The sequence below is a fragment of the Berghia stephanieae genome, chromosome 4, assembly GCF_034508935.2.
Source record: "Berghia stephanieae isolate SIO BIC M18660-M18661 chromosome 4, UCSD_Bste_1.3, whole genome shotgun sequence".
Classification (NCBI taxonomy): Eukaryota; Metazoa; Mollusca; class Gastropoda; order Nudibranchia; family Aeolidiidae; genus Berghia; species Berghia stephanieae.
In genome coordinates, this window is record NC_088363.1 from 89,619,715 (window position 1) to 89,627,214 (window position 7,500).

General features: G+C 36.1%; 1 protein-coding gene across 10 annotated transcripts in view; it reads right to left on the reverse strand.

Moving 5' to 3' along the window:
- Nucleotides 1-5,178, reverse strand: part of LOC144971531 (voltage-gated potassium channel subunit beta-2-like) — an 82,440-nt gene extending 77,262 nt beyond the window's left edge. For 2 of the 10 annotated variants that reach the window (XM_078912539.1, XM_078912534.1), the window contains exons 1-2: nt 4,969-5,121; nt 4,318-4,719 (exon numbers count right to left, since the gene is read on the reverse strand). The gene's annotated coding sequence lies outside the window, so the exon portion shown is untranslated. Of the gene's footprint in view, nt 1-4,317; nt 4,736-4,951 lie in introns of those variants that run through there. The other 8 variants (XM_078912533.1, XM_078912541.1, XM_078912536.1 and 5 more) reach the window with 7 other exon arrangements.
- Between the last annotated feature and the right edge of the window lie 2,322 nt (nt 5,179-7,500).

Below are 7,500 nucleotides of genomic sequence, written 5' to 3' on the forward strand. Positions count from 1 at the left end.
ATTTACTTAAATGCATAGCGTCAATTAATAATAGAAGAATTGTGTGAAATATCAACATTAAAATGGATCGAACTTAGGCTTCTATTAAACGTGAATTTGACCGGCTACAGCCATTATGCCTGCCTTAATGGTCATCAAGATATGAAGTTATGAATCAATGATAGAACAGGGAAATATTATACCTAGTCTGTAATGTTCATATTATATTACTCTCATCATATTATTACGAGTAGTATACTACTACAGAGATCTTTAATGATTGGAAAACCGGTCTGGTTTCCCGCTAGTGATAAGCTCTCGTGGTATTGGATTACAACTCTTTAATTATCCTGTGTGTGTTTGTGGGGGGGGGGGGGGGGGGTTGCTTTTGCTTGTGCGCGTCTGTGATCAGTCTTGTTTATCGATGCAATATTTTATTATTTTATTTCCGAGATAACGAAATATTATACTTCGTTATCTTTTCTCCAGTCCATCCACCCCCCACCCACCCCCACCCCCCGCCCCTACAACACACACACACACACACACACACACACACACATATATATATATATATATATATATATATATATTACACACAATCACTTATATGCACACACAGAGACCATCTCTAATAGGCTAACTGGAAATGAAATATTATTTAAAGAGCAATGGAACTTAGTTAGGTATCAATTGCATTGAAATTTATATACCGGTTAAACGATCAAATCGAGTCCATAATATTATTTTCGAGCAACGTGGGTCTCAGGTGTGTAAATTATTATGGTCGATACTAACGTTGAAAAGAGCATGGATGGGCATGGATTTTTTGTTCAAAGTAATTTTACTTTCCCTAATGGTGTGTAGTGTGTAATTAGAATCGATTGATCACTGCCCAGGTGGAACACGATGCCCTCAATGCCTTCATTGGGAATCCAATGGATTTCTATGCTGCAGCACCCTGGAAAAAACATATATTTAAAAATTTGGCCAGAAAACTTGTCCTTCAAATATCGATCGATTTAAATGACCCTCATCTTGGAATAAACTCTCAAACCTGGGACTTCGCGAAGGTAGATAAGTGGGAGGGAAGTGAATTTCGAGAACATGGAATGACTGAGGAAGGTGCTGGAGAGAAGATTAAAGCATGGTTATAAATACTGTATAACACAAAAACAAATAAAGCAGGCTGTTAAGAAATGAAATAGTTACAGACTTCGCGAAGTCCCAGGTTTGATAGTTTTGGCCCAGAAGAGGGTCATTACATCGATCGATATATGAAGGACATGTTTTCTAACCAAATTTTTACATATATGTTTTTTTCCATACCACGGCAGTATGGGAGTTTCAATAATTTTTCAACAAGATGATAATAGTAGTAGTTATGAAAGATCATGGACCTGAACCAACGTGTACTTATTTTGCAGGTCTGATAACCCAAATCAATTGTTATGGTCTTATTGTTGTAATGGAAATACTCTCAAACCATCTCAAAATATTGTCCATTACAATAATGTCACACTACACTAGACCCATAATTGCGTTCAGATGTCATACCTGCAGATGATGAACAGAACACGTTGACCTGAACTATTTTAACCAGAGAAAAAAAAGGTAATGAAAATGCATGCAGAATCATTGACAACTGGTCTCAACATGAATTAAGTTCTCGGGATGCAGCACGATTTTCTTTATTATGATATCCATTTTTTTTTTTTTTACTGAAAAGCTCAATCAATAAAAATTTCACTAGAAAAACATAAGATCGTGAAAAACGTAAACAACGTTGTGTTTCAAAACATCAAAAAAGGCTCATTAAGCGTAAATCAAAAACCGTCCGTCACTCAATCGTGAGCCCAAAACGCAAGAATCTAGATAGTGCATTTGGTAAAAATGGTACTGGAAGATGAAAACTTAACGTTATAATGTGAGCGCTACTTTATGGATGGTTGATAGTTATCTTATTATCCTTTTCATGATTAAATGTTGTTGTAGAGCCAATACTGTTTTAAATACGTTGGCATTTCATGCTGTAAAATTATGCGAAAGCATATACATATTGTAGAGATAGAGAGAGAGAGAGAGAGAGAGAGAGAGAGAGACAGAGAGAGATAGAGATAGGTAGGTAGATAGATAGATAGATATATATATATATAGATAGATAGATAGATAGATAGATAGATAGATAGATAGATAGATAGATAGATAGATAGATAGATAGATAGATAGATAGATAGATAGATAGATAGGTGATAGATAGATAGATAGATAGATAGATAGATAGATAGATAGATAGAATAGATAGATAGATAGATAGATAAGATAGATAGATAGATAGTAGATAAAAGTAATAGATAGATAGATAGATAAGATAGATAGATAATAATAGATATAGATAGATAGATAGATATAGATAGATAGATAGATAATGATATAGATATAGATAGATAGTATAGATAGATAGATAGATAGATAGATAGATAGATAGATAGATAGATAGATAGATAGATAGATAGATAGATAGATAGATAGATAGATAGATAGAGTATAGATAGATAGATAGATAGATAGATAGATGAGATAGATAGATAGATAGTATATAGATAGATAGATAGATAGATAATGGATAGATAGTAGTGATAGATAACTGGAAAGACGACATCTGACACCCCCCCCCCCCCCATTCCCCAAAACACACACACACACACACACACACACACACACACACACACATAAACACAAGCGCACGCACACGGACACACATAGTCACTCTCAATTAGATCGATAGGGTGGGGGGGGGGGGGGTAAATAATAGAGGCACATGTGGCAAACACTCAATAAATATGGAAATGATTGAAGACTTCATTCAGTCTCAGATAAAAGTAATTGGAAAATTAAAAATAGAATCTCCTCCCAGATGTGAGAAATCTGAGCAAGATAAGCGATGAGATGAAGCTGGGCAAATCGCTATATTTATATTTTCAAGAGCCAGAAATTATAATTGCTACAAAAGAAAATCAAATCTCTAATAAGGAAGTTCTCAGACGAAACATGTCATGTATTTATTTGTTCTTTTGTGTATTTTATTCATTTATATTCAATACTCTCTCTTTTTTAAAAAAAAGTCAACCGCATCTTGCAGCTTATTATGCTTTGCTTTACTAACGAAAGAGTGAAAATGGAGGGACCTCGTATGGGAACAAAACAGTATTGTTCCCATACAAAGCATCTCATTTCCATTTTCACTCTTTCGTTAGTATTTTTATTTTCACAATCACAGGCTTCAGGCCGCCCCTTCCGTTTTCTGTGTTTTACTTTGAAACCTAGAAAGCCACATGAACTCTCATCCGCATACAAAAACAGAAATAAACGCCGTTTTTTGTTGCAAAGATAATGATCTCTGCTGGACCCAAAAACATACGTAAACAACAGGAAGCGCGAATCAACACAACGACAATAATAACAACATCAACAACAACAACAACAGCAATAACATCAAGCCTGGAACAGAGCTGAAAAAGTGAAAAGTACTAATCTGAATATAATATTATATATATATATATATATATATATATATATATATATATATATATATATATATACACACACACATTACACCTCGAACCAATAAGTAATGGGGATTTCAGGACTCGCCCACTGACTCAACAAGAGTAGTGCACGTGTTGCTTCACTGCCAGGTGACAGACCGTTTTAAAGCCATCCAGTGGTTAGGGGAATTTATAGATAGAACGAAGATGACGTCAATCAGGCCTTTGTTATTGTTTTTGCCATCCGCGTTTATGAGTAATTCTGACTAAATTGTATTAACAAGACTATAAACGATCATGGTTACACAAACTTTTGTGTGTTGGTCCGTTATACTTCCGGATGGCAATGTTGTGAACTCCTAAGCCAAGCGCATACTATCTATTTTTATAGACTGGATGAGTGGAACGGATTGCAATGGGAGCGATCTATACTAACTTTCCATGCGCTCGAGGTCATTGTGGTCACATTGCAAAATGTGTTCAAAATGACCCACATAGTGAAATGTGTTCACAATTTGAGAAATATCCAACATCACAATTGGTTATTTTGTTCAGCATGACACATGGGTATGTTTACAACTTTCATAAACACAGCTGCGTGTTTACGTTTATTTATTGAGAAATGTCCAATCGTTGTACAGCAACAAATCATGTGACTGATGACTAGGTTAGACGAAAACCTGAATATAGATCGCTCCCATTGTTAGAAGTCGCTGTCATTGGTGTCATTTCACAGCTTAACTTGGACCTATTTTTCTGAGTTAGCAAAGCTTAGGAAAAATATCCCTACCTTATTCTTCTGTTCTGGCTAGGGATTTGAATTCCAGCTGTTACAAAATCCCAATAAATGTTGATCAACACTGAAATTCGATATTACTCCTTTCAGAAAATAAACAAATGCGTCCACAAATAGTTCTCCAGAATTCAGAATTTAAGCAGGCTCGAGACCAACATATATATATTTAAAAGCTATATGTATATAATTATTTATTTGGGGGGCGGGGAGTATTTTTTATGTATTTGTCCAAGTAAAGTATAAGTCTGTTGCTATTTCATTTCTTAAGGATTTGTAACAGCCTGCTTTATTTGTTTTTGTTTTATACTGTATTTATAACCATTCTTTAATCTTCTCTCCAGCACCCTCCTCATTCATTCCATCTTCTCGAAATTCACTTCCCTCCCACTTATCTACCTGGAAAAAAAATTGGCTGTAATTCAAAACAAGAAAAAAAAAAGAAAAAAAAAAGAAATTTGAGAAACAATAATAAATATCGGGTATTTTGCTTCTCTCGTATGTTTATTTCTCGCAAACACCCACCGACTAACTATAACAAATGACGCAACTAAAAATAGAATTCCCGGTACCGATCCGTGAGATATTAAAAAGAAAGAGTATACAACACTTTTTTGTTATTACGACTCACACCGCAAATCTACAAACCACAATCCAGCTCATTCCTTCCTCATCCAAGCAATCCAGCAAGTAAGCAACGTTCCACACATCCAGTTTAGACTCTATCTATCACCAACAACACCCTTTCATCTATCCACCCCTCTCTTGAACCACTCTCGTCAGTGCTCACCCAGCAACTACAGAGGCTGAATGACGGAACGATCGCTACTCGCCTACTACTACTACTCTACTACAACTAACTGCTGTCTACCCAACAAGGAGCTAGCCGTCGAACATGAAACGCACGGGCAGACTGACAGTAGTAACTGTTAACTGTTCTCCATCATTTCATTCCCTCGTCTACTATGGCTGTGTATATCTTAAATAGATTTGACCTCTGCTCCTTCCTTCAATATCGTATTACCTTCAATCATTCCTGCTTTACAATGCCCTCTCTCTCTCTCTCTCTCTCTCTCTCTCTCTCTCTCTCTCTCTCTCTCTCTCTCTCTCTCTCTCTCTTGCATCAACGATACTCAAATAATATCTGTCGCTGCTTGAGGTATCGCATAGCTTTTATCCGCTCTCGCCCCGGAATAATGGAGAAGAGAAACAAATCCAACAAAAACAAGGAAGTTAAAAATAGAAGTAATCTAGTTGCGGCTAGACAGCGCGCGTAATATATTATTATCGAGGTTAATCGATCACCAATCAAATTCGATCATTCAACGATGAGGTAGAAAAAGGAGAGAAGTATTGCGAGGAACGAAATTGTCAATAAAATGCTTATGTTTGTAATCGGAAATGGAACGGGTTATATTACTACTTTAACGTGTTTTAGCTGTGGGGATACATTTGATTGTGTAGATCATTTCCACGAATTTACCATATTATTAAATGCGCTTCATTCACGATTATTTTTATATTCTCCCAGGCATGTAATTACTTATATTATAGAAGATGTCTCCGTTTCATACAATACAAATCACCAGCCAGACGTCCTTTTGCTAAATTTTAACAATATTCGCCACTGCTGGGTCGTCATTTAGTTTGAGTTGTGTTAAATGCCTTATTTAATAACACAAATTTCGAGCCAGACTTTTGAGATATCAATCACTGTCATTCTTCTGGTCACTGATAAAGCTCAGCCTCGCTTGATTTTGTTGCAAGACCTTACAGCTGTGCCTCCGACCCTTTTTTTTACACATTACATAACCTTTTTGCTCCGCATTTTCCTATTGACCGATAGGCCAAAGGTTCAAACCAAAACATAAAGTTGGCATTCCATTTCTCGACTTCCTTTAATTGGTTGATTTTGATCAAGCTACTTTACCCGTTTTAACCCTCTCCTTACCACCTAAGGCAAAATCGTCACATTTGTTACGACACAATATACATTTTTTCTTATTACGATTGATTTGGTTTATCAAAAACTTTGAAGAATGGTCTTTGTTTAATCAATAAGAACATAAAATTGTTTTGTAGAGAGCTTGTTTGAGTTTAAAATATGCATTTTTCTGCTATATAAGCCTGCTTTTTTTGGGAAAGTACTGAAAATGATGGGTAAGGAAAGAGTTAACGACAAGATAAATTATCAAATCTCTCATTACATTTACTAGTTTTCACTGGAAACCAAACATGTTTTACAAAGGGAGCACTAACGAGTAACCCGTGCTGCCCAGTGAATCCTCCCTGGCTGTAAACTGGTGGGGGGGGGGGGGGGGGCATGATGTCCATTAACTCTCTCCGTACTGACCGTGTTCAAATTCTGATTGAAATGTCACACGGACACACAAATTAAATCGTTAAACTCAAATTTATAAAGTAATAATAACATGCTAAATACATCATTTTGTTTTTTAAAAAGCCTTACAAAAAAATAAAATTCTTTTACAATTTTTTGTGATTTATAAAACAAATCTGACTAAGAAAACGGTTGTTTGTATCGTAACAAATGTGACGATTTTCCTACAGTGGGTATGGAGAGGGTTAATTGTAAAACTGAAAAAAAAAATACTTTAAAGTTCAAGGTCTACTTGCAGGACACTCGGGCAGAGAGCTAAAACAGGAAGTCTTCAAAAAACAAACTCCCTCGAACAAAACGTTTCGGTCCTTAACTCCAAGGGGACTGGATCACACCCTTGCTCATGACTCTTATGTGATTTTTTTTTCTTTCATAAAGCATCGCATCGGCACGAGGGCTTGACCGTAGCCATCGTAAAGTTATAGCCTGAAACTGACCCAAAAAATGTCATAAAAATGCTAGTCTTTTGCCACAAAAGAAAGCAAATCGTGAGTTGTATTCAATAGATCAACCGATGAAATAACTTGTTTCCATGAAGCTCTACTAACGACAACTCAGTAGACGCTACACAAACCTAAAAAATGAAGTCAAACTGCCAGTCCTCGAGGGTTCTCGTGTCAGGCTATAGATAGAATGCGCTTGGCTAAGGAGTTCACAACATTGCCATCCGGAAGTATAACGGACCAACACACAAACTCTGTGTAACCATGAACTTTTATAGTCTGGTTAATACAGTTTAGTGAGAACAACTCACAAACGCGGATGGCAAAAACCATAAC